The following is an 18,129-nucleotide window of genomic DNA, read 5'->3' on the forward strand; positions in this document are numbered from 1 at the left end:
TATTGTTTCATCATTACGATTTATTTTTGTTATTTCATTTGCCATAAGAAAAGCGACGAATGCTTCTAATGAAGCAGGAACTGCGTACCCTTTGAACGCTCATAAATTCATCGACGATTTTTTGTGGGGGTTCGTATTGCTCATCGTATGTGTGGTGATTTCAAGATTGTTTAACGTTTTTTTCGGAATTTTCTTTTTTAACCACAGTAGTGTGCGTTTTCTTCGACTTATGGATTTAACGCGTCTTAGAATGTTCTTTTTTTATATGCTGTTATGATTCTGATGAAAAAAATGACCGTGTGTTAGGAATATAATACTTGTTTTCTATTCGATTGATGTGTTTGAGCTTTTGATGTTGCCATTTATTAAGTGACCGTGTTTTGAATTTTCCTTGGAGTTCGGTATTTTCAATATCTAACTTCATTTATTTTAAACTTCTCCATAATCTGGAATGATTTTCAGCCTATGAAGTTAGTCTTTCCTTATACCCAAGTTTATTAGACTTCAAAACATATTCTAAATGAATCAAACATGTCACATAACACATGGATATGTTTTTTTCTATAAGTGTAAACGATGTTTTTTTAACACATTTCTAACAGTTTGTTGATTATATGTTTTACCCCGGGGAGTAAAAGATATACAGAAAAAAAAACACACCAAAAACGAATTTCAACAAATGCATAGCTTAGTAAAAGAGTGTTCGTTCGTCCGGAGCGCTTTGTATGGATTTACCTTCATTCGATGCGCTTTAACATAAATATTTGAAAAGACAAAATGTATCAATGCAAAGAATCGTTAGGAGCTAGATTACAAACCTCTACCCAAAAAGAATATCCAAAGTCATCCAAGATAATTTTACTTGGGGGAGTTAGAATCTTGGCTTTTCTTTAAGTTTCTTAATCTATCAAAGGCAAATTATAGAAAAACCTATTAAAAATCATGACAGTACCGCTTGAAATTCTTTGACAGTGACCACATGATTCAAAGGTTCAATGCTTTGGTACATTTTGACTTTAAAAATTTTAAGATGTATCCTCAATGATTGTTTCATGACAACTGATATCTAAAAATTTACAAACTTTAACATAACATTACTCTTTCATCTACTTTTTTGAGCTTGGTTTACTTTTACAGGTTTTTGAAATTGATTCGACAAAACATTAAAGATTTTACACTATTTTTTTAATCAAGCATCTTTTGTTTTTATTCATCTGATATATAAAAACACTAAGCAATTAAGGGCAGCTGACTTGGTGGTCACTGATATTATGACAGATCAAATTCAGATGAGGAACTTCCAACAAAGGTACATTAAGACTTAATTAGTATGAGGGTCTGGATCGGGGTCTTCATTTTCTGTATTCTTCATTTTTGTAGAGCTTTTTTTTCAATTCTTAATTTATTTCGCTCGTTATTCTCTAGTATTTAACATGTTTAACTCTATCTAAACACAAGGAAACAGTCATTAAATTTGTAAGACTGTAACTTTTAGGCTATTGAACCAAGAGTTCTTAATGATGAAGTTGACATCATCCCTTCGTAAATTTTCAGACGCCATCACAAGTTGGTTGACCGTTATGGAATATCCGTTTCACAGATGACAACGGATATGTTCCAATTGTCGTAACTACAATCCCGTCCCCGTTTCCCCGAATGTGACCTACCAAATTAGACTTATCACCGGATATGTACTTACATGAGCAACACGAAGGGAGCCACATGTGGAGCAGGATTTGCTCACCCTTTCGAAGCACTTGAGATCACCCCCAGTTTTTGGTGGGGTTCGTGTTGCTCGATCTTTAGTTTTCTATGTTGTGTTTTGTGTACTATTTTATGTATGGTTGTCTTTTTCTGTTTAACCATGGCATTGTCTGTTTATTTTCGACTTATTAGTTTGAATATTCCTTTGGTATCGTCCGCTTCTCTTTTAGCGTAGAAGGAGGTTAGAAACATAACTATAATTGTTAATTATAAACGAACAATGTTAAATTTAATGATTTCCTAACTATTTTTTTAAATCACAACTAAAGTTGAACAACAATTATCGTTATATAATAAATAATAGGTAAAGGTACAGTGAAGCAATAATTTTACACAATAAATTGCACAGGTTCAATAACAATGACCAGTCCATATCAAAATTAGTGATAGGGGTATATTTGGAAGGGAGATAATTCGTTAATACAACTTCTTGTAAAAACTAGAAAACACTCATCACCCATCTACTTTTTTCTAGAATTAGGTATCTGTGGTGATTTAGTTTACAAACATGAATTATAATTGATATGGTTATTATTGTTAATCAACTGCTTACAAAACGTTGATGTTTTCGGAATATTAAGGACTTTCTACCCCTGGAAAAGATTGCCTTAGCTGTGTTTAGCAGGACCTTTCGGAATTTTGGGTCCTCTGTGCTCTTCAAATTCGTGCTTTGCTTGGCCTTTTTGGATTTTTTTATTCGAGCGTCGCTGGGAAGTTTTGTTGTGGACGAAGTGCGCGTCTGGCTTCCGGGGTTTGGTCCTCGTAGCTGTGAGGAATTTATTAATAATACACAGATACGTACCAATATTCAGGTTGTATTTGTGTATTTTGCATGATAGAAACAAGTGTTTTCTTTGTTTTACCAGCAAACTGAGGATAACTTGTTGAAGTCTGGTCAAACTTGTCAACGTCGGTTCATTCATTATGACGTCGGTGATATGTCCGGGTAGAAGTTATAAGGGCCGGGTCAAGGTATTTGACGTCACAAAGCCGTGGTGTGCAATGTTATTACCAGCTAAGCAGAGTGACACAGCCAGTGGGACGGCCGATAAGCAATTTTATTTAGAGTAGAGCATTCTGGTAAAGACAGTGGGACGACCGATAAATAGTGAAATCATTTCTTAAAATAATGCGAAACATTTCATTTTGATTTAAAGTGATATTGCCATAAAGAGCTTTTTAAGGTAGATAGGGTGTCTTCCTCCATCTTGGATTTTGAATACCTGAAAAAAATCGGTCTAGATCTTTAATAGAATGTGCAAATTTTGAGAGTAGTAAGTAATTCATGTGTAAGAATTTTCATTTCAATATAGAAAATGACATGTTTTATCATATTTATGGTTGTATTTTACAAAAAACAGAAAACTTTTGTTTGATTCAATTTTTTCCAACTTTGCTACATAAGGGGAGGCAACTCAAATGTAAGGGCAGATAATTCAGATGAAGGTACTTTTACAATAGAATGTGTTAGGAATTTACCTATTTTATTATGTAGCAAGAAAACGGGTCCAGTGACCCCATTTTTTCTTTTTCTTATCTGAAAGCATACTATAAAATCTTTCTTCTCATATTTTATCTCAAAATTCTATGGTGTAGTTTTCGTTTTATGGCAGAAAATTGGGTTTTCCATGTATAATCTATACAAAATCTGTTAATTTTGAACGACCTGTAGCGTGAAAATAAGCCCCGTGACCCATTCTTTTTATCATTTTTTTTTAAAAAGCTTGATATCAACTACATTTTGGCAAATTATTACAAAATTCTATGGATTATAATTTAGACACCCCATCTACCTTAAATGTAATATGTATTAGGTTTTGGATGGATTTTCAAGTATTGTGACTTCAAGCATCACTGAATATAGATTAATGCACGAAACATGTTTAACCGTTTACAATGTACAGTTATAGTTACCACATTAATTACTCAAAATAATGAGTTTTGATTTATTTGAAATATACGACCATCTGCACTATAAGAACAATATACTAAGTGATGGATATTGGACTGATCAATCTATGTTCATTATACATGATATTTTCTTGGTTTTGTTATTACAAATTATCTCTTTATGTTTTTTTTTTTTTTTTTGTAAAAAAATAACATGAAATATATCAGCCACTTGTGATACAATAAAAGTATCTGTGTATCAAACAAATATTTCAAATAAAATTATCTTCTGCACAATGAAAGGTAAGATATTCAAGTTTTTTTCTTAAAACATTTTGTTTTTAATTTTGAAGGGTAAAAACTAGTTATTTCAAAATTAAGTATAATTTAGGAGGAAATCAAATGTGTTATCTGGTCGACTTACTGTACTTGGTTTTGCTCTTTTTTTATGTTCATGCGATTCCCGCAGTTTCTGTTTGTTAGCGTTATTTGTCTCTGTCTAATAGACTATTTTCATATTACCGACTTTTGACTCCGGATTATATAATTTGTCGATTGGTTACCTTGGACATCATGGTACTCGGTCAAGTAAGAGCAACCAAAATAAGTAAAATCAAACATATAATCGGTGAAATTTGAGGGGAAAGTTTACTGTTTTCCGATGATCTTGTAGTGAAAAAAAATATTTACCAGGTAATTTTCCCCCAAAATTGTACCGATTGAAAGCTTGGTTTTACTTCTTTAGCTTGCTCTTACCTGACTTGGTACCATAATGTCCAAGGTAACCTGTCGACAAATGATATAATCCGGAGTCAAAAGTCGGTAATATGAAAATAGTCTATTGAATCGCGAGATTTAAACGTCGACAAACTACTGTCGCCTTTATTTACAAACGGAATTTAATGTGTAAATTCTGTTCATCTGATATTAACTGCAGTTCAAAAACTTTAAAGTTTTAAAGAAAAAAATCTTAAAGAATTAGAAATTAATGTATCTGATGATTTTTTTAAAAGAAAATCGTCCTTTTTTATTTCTCAAATTTTAAGTAAATCGCAGATTGGGAACTGACGTGCTAGAAAAAAAAGCTAGTAGTTTCAAAATTAAGTATAATTTAGAAGAAAATATGTAAAGTCAATCGACTTACCAACGGAATTTCATGTATCAAATCCTTATATCTACTTACAACTGCAGTCCAAAAGCTTTAAATTAGAAGATACTGAATAAAAAACAATTGGAAAAAATGTTTTGGGTATTATGTTTAACAAAAAAGGTGTCCTTGATAATTTCGAAAAGTCAATCGCTGGTTGGCAAAGAAAGAGTGACTACCAAGGGAACAGTCACAACTCTTAATCGAATATCAAAATGGGAAAGGTAAAATCGTATCGTTTAACGTTTGTCAAAAAGTTTAATTCTCAGCCAACTTCATTATCAATTTATAGATGTAAGTCAAGATATAATGCAGGCTTTACTGCATTTAGTATCTTTTATTTCAAATTTGATTTGATAGGTGTCATCAGCATAGTCTTAAAACCAAGAATGATTTACTGATGACATCATAAAGTGGAACCTAAATTTAAAGAAGTTAAAAGAATAACAGGTTAATAATGGCTCCTTTTTATTCTTGCAAAGCTCCTGTATGGAATGTACCTCAGGTTGCCACGTAAAAGGGACACAGTTGGTTCCCTTATGACTAATGATTGTCTACGGGAAAATACATCTCCAATATTGAATGTAAATATACGCGCTCGGTTGGGATTAGGACGCTATGTTCATGTATCATATATATTTTGTCAACACCTACACCTGTGTTAATATATCTACTTATATATAAACTGTTAACCATAAAACAATGAATTCCTTAATCATGTACTGTTAAGATTAGAGTTTTAAAAAGACAGATATATTGTTTGCTAGCACACAATTGAAATGGCGGGTTAAACAGAAAATTAAACAAAGTTGAGCTTTCCCTTAACAATGAAGATTGTCTACGGGAAAACACATCTTCCAAATAGGGTGTACATTTACGCGCTCGGTCGGAATTTGGACGTTAATACCTATGGTCCGTATTGGGAGAATGTTTTGTGTCTTGAATATGGATGAAATATTTGCCTTAGGACATTTAGCAATCAACAATTGATCCTCAGACGCTTTATAGCTTTTAAACGATTTTACCACAGACATTATCTGACTGATTTTTTTTTCGTTAATAAGCTTTTCGATGTTTGCAGAAACGAACCAATTTGATTATCTGTTTAATTTTCAATACTTTTTCATGTATCATAATATATGTTTTTCTAATACCTTCACCTGTGTCAATATATCGACTATTGCATTACTAACGGGTGACACACGAGTTGACTACGCTTCCTTAACACCTTAGATGGTTTTGTCCGGTTCTCTTTGACTTTAGTGCCTTCAGCTTTTTTTACCAGGATATCAGTAAAATGAAATAAATAAGTTGAATATCAAGTATCTTTATTTTACAGTGAATTTGTAGAATTAAGGATTATGTGTAATCCCTTAAATTTTCAGGGATTATGCATAATCACTGGTAAATTAAAATGATTTTATCTAATTACTAAAATTTTCAGGAATTATACATAATCACTAGAAAATGTCAGGATTATACATAATAACTGGAATTAAAAGAAAATGAATAAAAGTAAAATAGTATACTGAATAAAATCACATTTGAACATCTTTCGAATCATCAACATCAAAATCTTAAGCACAATATTCTAATACAAATCATTAATTTTAATAAACTACATTGTAAATTTGGATGACATCTGCTATGAGGGTCTTGATTGGGGGGTCTCTCATTTCTTCATTCTTTAATTGTTTACATCATTTTGCTCTATACTATATATTTTAACGCACTATTATTCTCTATTCCTTTTTTGTGGGTCTATTTTTGTCTATTATTTTTCAGCCACCTATTTTTCACCGTTTGTCCATTATTCTCTATTCTGAAAACCCAATCCAAGTTAAAAAAAAAAAAAAAAAAAAAAGAAAGTTCTCACATACTGAATCTGATTTTACTTCACTTTAAAGATAAATAAAGTGCTCATTAGACACATCTGAAGGTGCTCAAAATGTCAATCAGACACCTTAAAAGATTCCTTCCTGTATTATCTGAGCATAATTTCATGATGCGTAGTCAGGAATTATCCTTTTCAACCATTTTATGATCGATGGCCATTATGGTTTCTAGGTTTCCCTTTCCACGATCAACATGAGGAATTGGTATTACAGCATTCTGCAAAATTGTGTTCAATCTGTCAAGCATGTGTTCTGTTTGTGTTTCTAAACGTGTAGTTGCATTTCTTTGCTCAGTTCGAATTCCTTGTTCGTAATCTTTCATTCTCTTTGTTTTATAGCAGGAGTGTTTGTTGTGTCTTGCATATTAATAAACAAAATTGCCATTGGACGTATATCAAACAACTATTGTTCCTCAGACGTTTTACAGCTATTAACCGATTTTAGTACTGACATTATCTGACTGATTATTTGTTTTGTTAATAAGCTTTCCAACGTTTGTAGAAGCAAACCATTCCGAATATCTGTTTGTGTTTATTACCTTTTTCTTGTATCATATATGTTTTGTAAATGTTAATACGTTGACTTTAATTTTGTATCAAAATTTGTCCGTTCTTTTGTTGGTATTTTCGGGCGTTTTTTATTTTTCCTATGTTTTTTATCGTTTTCTCTTTGACTTTAGTGCCTTTTGCTTTACCAGGAAATTGGTAAAATAAAATAAATAGGTAAATTATCAAGTATATACGCTTCAAACACATTTACACATTTAGAAATGTGTGTCGTCTTTATCGTTTTCTCTTTGACTTTAGTGCCTTTTGCTTTACCAGGAAATTGGTAAAATAAAATAAATAGGTAAATTATCAAGTATATACGCTTCAAACACATTTACACATTTAGAAATGTGTGTCGTCTTTATCGTTTTCTCTTTGACTTTAGTGCCTTTTGCTTTACCAGGAAATTGGTAAAATAAAATAAATAGGTTAACTATCAAGTATAAACGCTTTAAACACATTAACACATTTAGAAATGTGTGTCGTCTATATTTTGTATACTACGATATAGCATAGTGTTAGACTTGATTAATGTCCTAGAAAATTTTTAGAATACTAATTTTAACTAGTACTCGTTTGAAGTTTTATTTTGTAGCTTTTATAACAAATGTTTGAAGTTACCAACAAGCAATTGTAAAAATGGAAACATCACGTTATAAATTTCATGTATCCGAATTATGTATTAGGCAATTGTGATTTTATTTTGTCAATACAAGCATGAAAACGTTTTAAGTGTGTTGATCATTCTTAAAATGAAGTTCATTGGTTATTTACTGACATGTAACTGTTGTAAAGACTGTTTATTTACATTATTTATGAACAGTGAAAACAGATCATTAGAAGGTTTTCACATTGTTTCGTCCTATTTGGTTTTGTTAAAATCCTAATTCTATAACATAAAAACTGTCCTTTGAAACATTGAATTTTAATAAAGAAGCTGTCCAGCTAAGAATCCTGCAAGGGGTGATACATCAATAGTGTGGGATATTTATCTGCTATAGTTAAATTGATTCAACTTGAGGCAGAATTTATATAAATGGCAATCATCACACAAAAATTCAAGATGTTGCAAACCTAGCAACAAGGTCTTAACTGGTCTTAAGAACCTTTAATTTGTATTGTTTTTCTTATCAAAACAATACAGTAATGATAAACTGTTAAGAAAATATATACTAGATCTTACAATCTACAATGTTCAACTTAAATAGGAAACATTTCAAAAAATGGATGCAAGCAAGGCAAATTGGGTACCATGGCAACCAAAATATAAAATATTTTCATATCGGAAAAATGTAAAAAATTGTGCGTTTTCAAACTTGATTATCTTCCTAGACCAGGGTAATATAATTAATTTGTTTGATCATACTATTGCAGTTAACTCTTGTGTTAACATATAAAAAATAAAAATATGTAGCCTAGTAAAGAATTTTTTTGAATGTTCATCATGTCTTAACGTCTTTTACAATATTTATGCACTCTTTTCTCAATTATCATATAAATAAGCTTTCTGTACTCAACCTTATTCACTTTTTAGTACTAGTTTAATGTGAATGATGCTTTTATACAATTTTCAAAGATAGTCTATTGAAATTTGAAGCAAAGGCATAAATAATTTTGTGAAAATGGACTTTCTAAGGTAAATTTGATCCGTTTTTGATCAGCTTCTTTAAAAAACAATCCAACTTGAGATTTATGAAGACACATGAATAAGTAGAATGTTACATGTACTTAATTTTGCTAATCAATTCAAAGCATGCTGCGTTCAATTTTCTCGCTGCGTTGAAGACCCACTGGTGGCCTTCGGCTGTTGTGTGCTCTTTGGTCGGGTTGTTGTCTCTTTGACATATTGCCCATTTCCATTCTCAGTTTTATTCAATATAGCACCAACAAAAAATATACTGTGTTTAATGGTTTAACATGCTCAATATAATTACGAATTCAGTAATAGCTTAACAAGACCTTTCAATACAAAAAGGAATGTAAATTTCTGTGATTGACTGTGTATCACTATTTCATCATTTTGCATGATTCTTAGCCAGACTGCTACGTAATCATATTCAAAAACGAACACACGGTTTAAAGAATCAAATTTCTGAATTTCATAGTAATAAAGAAAAACGATGTATATAACTGTATTAAATATACATAAAATCGATTTAACGATGGAGTTAAGAATTATTTCAATATTAAACTTTATGAAATATAAAGACAATAACTGGGAAACTGTTAATCATAACACAATGAATTCCGTAATTGTGTACATTCAGGATCAGAGTTTGAAAAATACGGACATATCGTTTGCTAGCACACAATTAAAAGGGCGGGTTAAACAGAACAAAATTGAGCTTTGCCTTTAGAGTAGCGCTGAAAATTTAGTTCTTGGTATAATTAATTGGTATGTAGATTCATCTAATTTATGAAAGGTAAATTTACAAACAAAATATATAATTTTCAAATCATGCCAGTACCAAAGAACCGGCTACAGGGCGGATTGTACACTCGGAGAATGAAAGTATTCATGTAGCGGTGCTCACTTAGAAAAAAAAACGATGAAATAATCAACTACGCATCTTACTGTGATCGAAACGTGTTACTCAAGACTTATATTAGTCACACGAGACTCTTGAAAGCATTAAACCAAAAGAGCTCATATATAAATTTTAATTGATAAGAAAAAAATCCTCCAGGTAACCGTTGATTAATTGAGCTGTAGTTTTAGTGCAATTACATAACTTCATTGATTGAGTAATTGGTGTTTAACGCTACTTTCAGCACCATTGTCATTTTGTGGCGGTCAGTTTTTTTATGGGTGGAGGAGGCGTAACGACTGAAGAGAACCACCGACCTTCGGTAGGAAAACTGACAATCCTAGTCAATTAAGATAGGAGTCGATTGCACATGTTGCACCTGCCACGTGCTAGGTTCGAACTCAAAACCTCAGTGTTGACAGGCTATGATAGTGATCATACATTAGTTGAAATACTTAGACCACTGTGCCACCGAGACCCCACCAATTACATAACTAATGAACTGCGAAAATTCAGATAAAATACACCCTTGTGTCATGCCACTAGAGGATCGTGGCTACTTACTTGGCCAGAATGAAAATCATGGAGAGCAGCGGCAGAGGCGGATCCAGCCATTTTTAAAAGGGGGTTCAAACCCAGGATAAAGGGGGGTTCCAACCATATGTCCCCATTCAAAAGCATTGGTCGTCAAAAAAGGGGGTTCCAAAAAGGTTGGTACTATCTCTATTTGACCTTATATACTTTGATGTTTGTACGATCAACAAAGATGATGTATATATAACGTAAAAACATAAACTTGAAGATTCGCATATCGGTTGAAATTGAATTAATAAAAGTGTTAAATTAGTTATCATGGTTATTACTAAAAACGTTTAGCATGTTTGACTTTCCAACATCGGAGAGTTAGAATACTCCCAGCATGTGCTTTCAACAGCACGGCCATGACTGTTTGACGTCTCTTCAGCAAAATCTGCCAATATTGTCTGAATTTGTAACTTTTTTCACGATTCATAGTTCTTGAAAAACTGATATTTTCTTTTACCGATAAAGGTTTAATATTTGCGCTTTTGGCAATACTTTTTGCCGAAAGTGCAAATGGAACTAGAGTCCTGATGAGACCTTATAAAAAGATACAAATGTGTCCAGATGGCAATGTTCCAGATCAAGTTTTTCCAGATCAAGATCGATTCACATGCAAACCTGGACCTGGGCCTGGTAAAAATGTTAGGTGCAAAATATTCCGTAAGTATTTGATTTAGACGAATACTTCAATATGAATTTACGATTTCAACTTTGAAAATTGAATGTATAGTAAATTGTAAAAAGAAAATCTGCAAATGAATAATTAAACTATAATTATTGAGATAAAGAGTAAATGAAAGAAAAAAACTTTGTTCACCAGTCTAGTAACTCCATATTCTTATTTTTGCAAAGTAATGATAGTGATAATTAATATTATATAAGACTTCCTGGTTTCTAAATTTTAATATTATATAATAAATATATTTTTTACAATAGAAGAATCGGCGATTAGTCCTAAAACAAAATTGTTTTTGAAATGTTACCAGTATACAATGAATAAAGTGCATCTTTGGTTCCTATTTTAGGTCAATATATAGTTTCCTGATTTTTAACATTTTTTTATATTTGCGGCTCAAAAAGATATGTATTATATTTGACGTTTTATTTTGGAAGATTCCACGGTGAGCAATTTTTTCCAGTGTCCTAAATATGGTTACTTTAGTGGCTGGTTCCTCCTTGGTTTGAAACGTATGATGAAATGTTGTAGAGAGCAAGGTAAATATATAATATTCTTATTAACAGACATGCATACATCAATGTATAAATAACACATAGCTGGTAATAAAGCAGATTGTTTCCCCGAGAAAACATTGTCTACTGAGGTGAAGCCAAGGTTGACAATGTCTTTTCGAGGGGTAACAATCTGCTCTATCACCCTCTCAGCTATGTGTTATTTAATCTATTATACTGAATGTTCTGTCAATTAAATTTCAAATTCAAAGTAATAAACTATGTTGTCTTGTACATAACAATCATCCGTGTTTGTTAAAGCGCACACTCGAGCAAGCGTCTCCGTGAATGGTAATTTGCCATGGGATAGAGAAAATTGTCTCCCTCGTATTAACCAATCAAAATCTGGCATTTTGACATGACGTATTATAAATCAATTTATTTCATTCCTTCACGTATTCTAATGACATGGGAACGATCCCATTCACTTGATGTTCAGTAAAACAAGATTATTGGTAGACGGATATGTTCTTGCAATGTTATCGAACATGTAAATTTTTTGTAAGATGATATTTTCTCGCTACAAATATATTGAGAACATTCAAGCTACCATAGTCGACGAGACGCTAGTGTTCAACAAACTAATGATTTGTTGTAGGACTATGACACCAAACGTTGAAAACTGGTTCTAGAAATCTGGTGATATTTTGGATGTTTGGTCTTTAAAATTATCAGGATATGTCTACCATTAATTTCCAAGTACGTCAAACTCAATCAATTAAGATCTGAAACGGAATTTACGGGTCAGCAAGTTTTATATTGAGTATACATAAATGATCTTGTACATTATAAAGGCGAACAAGTCAAGCCTCCAAAACCATTTACATATTTGTATATTTAAATTTATTATACTTCACGTAAAAATGCAATATTTTGATTGGCTTATATGAGGGTGTTAATTTACTCTACTTTATGGTAAATACTCTATTACCCTTCACGGAGACGCTTGATCAAGTGTGCACTTTATTAAATACGGATGGTTGTTATGTACAAGACGTCATAGTTTATTACTTTGAATTTGAAATTTAATCGACAGTAATAACAGAACATTCAGTATAATAAATTAAATAACACATATTTGAGAGGGTGATAGAGCAGATTGTTACCCCTCGAAAAGACATTGTCAACCTTGGCTTAGCCTCAGTTGACAATGCTTTCTCGGGGTAACAATCTGCTCTATCACCCTCTCAGCTATGTGTTATTTATATAATCATTGAAAGATACTCAAACCTGTTTCCTGTAACAGTTTTATCTAAAGAGTAATAGTTTCATACATAGTACAACAACTGGAATGGAACACAAAGTTATCATGAAGCTATCAATTATACAAGAATGTTCAATATTTCAGTCTGGATGTCAAAAGCATGAATTGGAATTGTATTTTGTATAGACGGGAACGGGATGAAATGCTATCAAACATTTCGGCACATGTATTACGCGAGTGTTTAAGGGTTTATTATTGTGCTTGAAATTTACATTTCATGTGTTTTTGCAAACCTTGTTGTTTAACGACCTTGACCACCAATGGGGGTCTCGTACGGTCGGCCTAATTTTCATGAAAAAAATTGAAAACAACAAATGTCATAGAAATGTCATAGAAATTGTATTTTACACGTCAGGGAAAGAAAGTCTAATGCTTGATATAAAACTGCAACCAATTGGACTGACGTCAATAGACTGAATACATAAAATAAGAAAATCACATGGTATAAATGTAAATTATTTTTTTTGACAAGATTTTGTACGGCACAACCATTTACCAGCAGGCTATAATGCAGTCTCGAGGAAAACATTTTTTTTTTATTGGAATGAACAAATCATTCCGAGCATATATTACATAATGCAGAATAAGTCAAAATTATTTTTTTGAAATTTGCTTTTTTGGAAACACTTTAATGGATAAACGATCACAAGGAATGTTGAAACTGAATTCCAAGAGTTTAAAGAACCAAATGTGTTTAAGGGTAGCATTACCAAAAAGGAGTTAAAACAGCTAAAGATACCATGAAATCATGTAGTGAAAGTCAAGTTCCGCATCAATTTTTATGTTTAAACATTTTAGTTCTTTAATTAAATTGAACTTTCTTTAGGTATACAGTACTCCCTAAAAGATTGCAGACTTGATTATAATGCCATGGTTCCACAAGGACGAATTTTTAGAGTAGATAAAGGGAAGTTCATCACCACATCTTGGTCTCCTGATGGCGGGTTTGTATAAACGTAGTCACAATCGTTCAGGCCTCTTAAATATCCGATATATCTGTTAGTGAAAAGAATGATAACTCTAGTTTTACAAAACTATATGTATTTATAATAAATAATTCAAGGTTTTTATCAATTCCTTGTGTTCTCTAAATATATATTACATGTATAAACGGTATGTTCTAAGCGTAAGAAGAGTCGTGAAGTATTAGCACATTATGTAACTCAAGTTTAAACCTGGAGTATAGTTTAACATTCTTTTACTCCAGGGGTCGCAACCCATACAAAGCTATACTAAGCAGACCCTAACACAGGGAAGGATTACCTTAGCTGTATTTGGCAATACCTTTTTGGGTCCTCAATGCTCTTCAACTTCGTACTTTATTTAGCCTTTTTAACTTTTTTTTATTTGAACGTGAGTCTTTTGTGGACAAATCCTGTCATCTATGATGAGTTTATTCTAAACCTTAACCTTAACCATACACATACCTAAAATTTTCAGTAGCTCTAACCGTAACTGCAAATTGAACCAGGGGTCCGATGGTTGGTTCTCGCCCGTCTATTTTTGGCATTCTCCTTGTAAATGATTAAAACAATCTAGAATCCAACTTGCAGAAGTAAACATTAATCGACTACTGAAGATATATAAGCCATTGTTACTGAAATATCATTACATCAAAAAAAGGAAAATAGTATAGAGGCTTCATTAATGTTACCTATCGTTTCAAAATGAACACAAAAAAGATAGAGCCGATAAACGTACGTCCGAAATCGTAGAATAAGAATACAATAATAAATGAAAACAACACGTTAAATAATTTCATGCGTATGAAGCCCTTTCTGAATTTACCTTAATTAGGAACGCTCAAAGCCGAAAATTTGAGAGCCTAGAATGTATATGAACCGAAACAGTTGTAGAGCTATATGACAAACAAATACCTAAAAAATACCCAAATCCATCTATAATTCCAAAATTTATAAACGGGCAATTTTAGGGAGCTACCATTTGATTTTTATGGGGAGGGGGCTAGGATGAAATTTGAAAAAAATAGTCAGGACAGGAGTTTTGAGTAAAAAAAAAGGCAGGATGAGACACTTGCAAAAAAAAAGTGGGGATGACAATTTAGTTAAAAAAAAGTCAGGATAAACTTTAAAAAAAAAATAAAAATCAAATGGTAGCTCCCTTAGAAAGGTTCGTTATAAATCATGTCAGCACCGACGTACTGACTACTATGCTGATGATACTCTCGGGGACTGGTGGTCCACCAGCAGAGGTATCGACCCAGTGTTGTAAAAAATGAAAACAACACGTTAGATAATTTCGTGCGTTCAAAGAGCTTTTCTGGATTTACCTTCATCAGAAAGAATGATTTGTAGGATCTTTTCAAAACACTGAAAGTGAACTGAATCAAATTACCTAAATGGCTTTAAATTTACGCACGACTGAATTTTGGGGGACATATAACTGTCGCTTTAGCAGTAATATTTCACGTTTAAAATCAATTTTCTATATCAGATCAAGATTTCTCTTTTCAGGGTTACATGGTTTACCTATCAGTGCGCATACAACACAAGTCCTTCAATCACATATAAGAACTTTTTCAAACCACCTGGTAACTGGTAAATGTGTCAGCTTGAAAAATAAATGTAAAAGTTATCGTATAATTTAATGAATGTTGACTTTGTTATAACTTAATATATATATATATATATATGACGAAGTTAGAAAAAAAGAATAACTCTCTTTTCTTTTTCTTTTTTCTTTTTTTTTTTGTAACGACCTTTCCATGCTTATCATGGGAAAAAAACTTAGATCTATTGCAGTGTTGACAGAGCTCTTCTGTGATATAAAGAGTGCAAATGTTTCTACACATTTGAATTGGTAAAGATCCATATGTTTAAATTTGTATAAAATTAGATATTATATTCATGGATGTTTAACATTATAATAATAATACTTTATTTCCAAAAGCAATACACCTTTAAGGCATATTACAACATTAACATCATTCGTACAATAGTTGGTAAAATAACCTCATGTGTAAATGTATTTTTAAAATATATTAGCTCTGAACATTTATCATTCTTTAAATTGAAACTGTTCGGTGTGCTGATATAAAGAATAATTCATTTAAAGTTTTGTGAAAAAAAAACTTTCGAAATGTGTAACAAGTGATTATCTAAATCCCCACTGGAAGGCCTCTGACAGACTGTGTGAGCTTAAAATCATTGTTATCGATAGCCGATGACAAAGAAGTTAAAGGTAAATGATTCAGTATTATTAACAAGATACGTATTGCTGTTGTCCATACTGTCACGGTTTTACCTCTATGATCGCGACAATGTATATAACATATTTGTATAAACTCAAAATTGACATTTGACAAGTCTGAACAATAGTATAAAGGCAAATGCAAGAAACGTGAATACTGCAGAAAATTAATTCCAAGAAGAAAATTACCTTGAACATATGCAAAAAGGTTTAAATAATTTACCATCAACATCGGTGAACTGTTTAACACAGTTTTATTCTTTAATTTGATATCTAAAATGCGTTTTATCTCACCTTGACTTTCTGATGAAGAAGAGCAAAGTCGTGTATTAAAATACCATACACTTTCGTTTCCACTAAATTTGGTAAAATGACGTCGAATATATTCGTTCTGATTATGCCTAAACACCTACCACTGAATGAATGTCATGTAACAAACAAATTATGGCAATTCATACGAAGAAAAAATAATTATTGGTAAATTAATTGTATATTCAGGACAAATTGAAACAATCATTTAAATAGGAAAAGAATAAGAAAGCCTCCCAAATAATATTGCCGAAATGGATTAATCCTATGTGTAAAAATCTATCATTCAGACTAAATAAAAACTGAAATATTAAGGGAAAAATTAAATTGCTTACATCATTGAAGAAAACATGTTTCTTTATAGAATTAAAGAATCTTGTTAATTATCATTTTTTAAATATTGAAAGTAGCTTTAATTATACAAAATCATTTTAATAATATTGGTACTGAAAAACAAATTCAGCATTGTTCAGTACTTTTCATAAAAGATTTCAACAGTAATATGCCTATGAACGGTCCATAATACAGACTTCTCTTAGAAAATGGTTAAAGGGGCACTAGCTACGAGATATATAAAAAATCTAAAGTATGATTTTTTTTGTTCAATCATTAATGATAGTGAAATAGTGAAATAATAATTCGCTTTTAGCATCCAGTTTGGTTCAATTTTGTCAAAATAGCTAAGAAACAATGATGATGAATTATTCACTTGCAAGACTGGCGTCAAAACTAAAATACACACGAAGCAGAGCTACATATTATCGAGCCAATGCCCTGTAAATAGTTTATTTTAGACTTTTTATAATTTGGATAAATGTTATACATGGTTATAAATCAAATATGAGAATTTGAGTCAAATCGGTGAACATGAATTTGACAGCTAGTGCCCCTTTATAACCCATAGAAACAATGTATACACTGATTATAGAGAGCTATTGATTTGCTTTTTATCTCAACTGCACGCCAAGCGATAACTTTACGGCATTTATATGATAAGGAAAGAAAGACATGGTTTTGGAGCTTTAGGGGCTATTTCAATCTTCAAAATGCGCAAAAAAGTGAAATGATTGTGCCATTATAAGGACATAAGCTTATACAACCCGATGACCATTGATACAAAATAGCGGGGGCTAGGATGAAATTTGAAATAAAGGCAGGACACGAGTTTTGAGTAAAAAAAAGGGCAGGACTAGTAACTTGGCAAAAAATAGGCAGGAATACAATTTATGTAAAAAAAAAAAAGGTCAGGAAAAACTTATAATAAAAAAGGCAGGACCAAATAGAGTGAAAAATAAAAAGGCAGGACAGAGATTACAACTAAAAAAAATGCAGGACAAAATTTTCATCCTAGCTCCCCCCATAAAAATCAAATGGCAGCTCCCTAACATTCCGTAATCCATGATGGTCAATATTCATTTATTTCATTATAAAGTAGATTTAGATAAAAGTGAATTCTATTGATTTCTACTAAAACCATTAAATCGTCTTGGTATCCAGATTTCAATAAAACGCAACGTAATTGATTCGAACTGAACAATTTTATTGAGTGGTTGATATCAGGAAACGCTTACCCTGTTGGGGCACCTGGTCTTGCTTTGTTTAGATTTCACGTGTTTCCCTCGGTATTTCACGAGATTTAAACATCGATAAATTGCTGTTGCTTTTATTTGTACTTCAAAAGTAACTACAACAACAAAGTACTGCCATGACACAAAAAAGAGACTTGACAGATACAAGGACGAAAAAAAGTGTTTCGAATCCA

At 31.9% G+C, this 18,129-nt stretch overlaps 1 long non-coding RNA gene across 1 annotated transcript; it reads left to right on the forward strand.

The window, feature by feature from the left end:
- The first annotated feature begins 13,668 nt into the window (after window positions 1-13,668).
- On the forward strand, window positions 13,669-15,456 carry LOC127729576 (uncharacterized). The gene is made up of 2 exons (XR_007994727.1): window positions 13,669-13,792; window positions 15,323-15,456. It is a non-coding gene; the product is annotated as an uncharacterized LOC127729576 (long non-coding RNA).
- Window positions 15,457-18,129: the final 2,673 nt, after the last annotated feature.

The sequence above is a fragment of the Mytilus californianus genome, unplaced genomic scaffold (genome assembly GCF_021869535.1).
Source record: "Mytilus californianus isolate M0D057914Y unplaced genomic scaffold, xbMytCali1.0.p SCAF_2, whole genome shotgun sequence".
In the NCBI taxonomy this organism is placed as follows: Eukaryota; Metazoa; Mollusca; class Bivalvia; order Mytilida; family Mytilidae; genus Mytilus; species Mytilus californianus.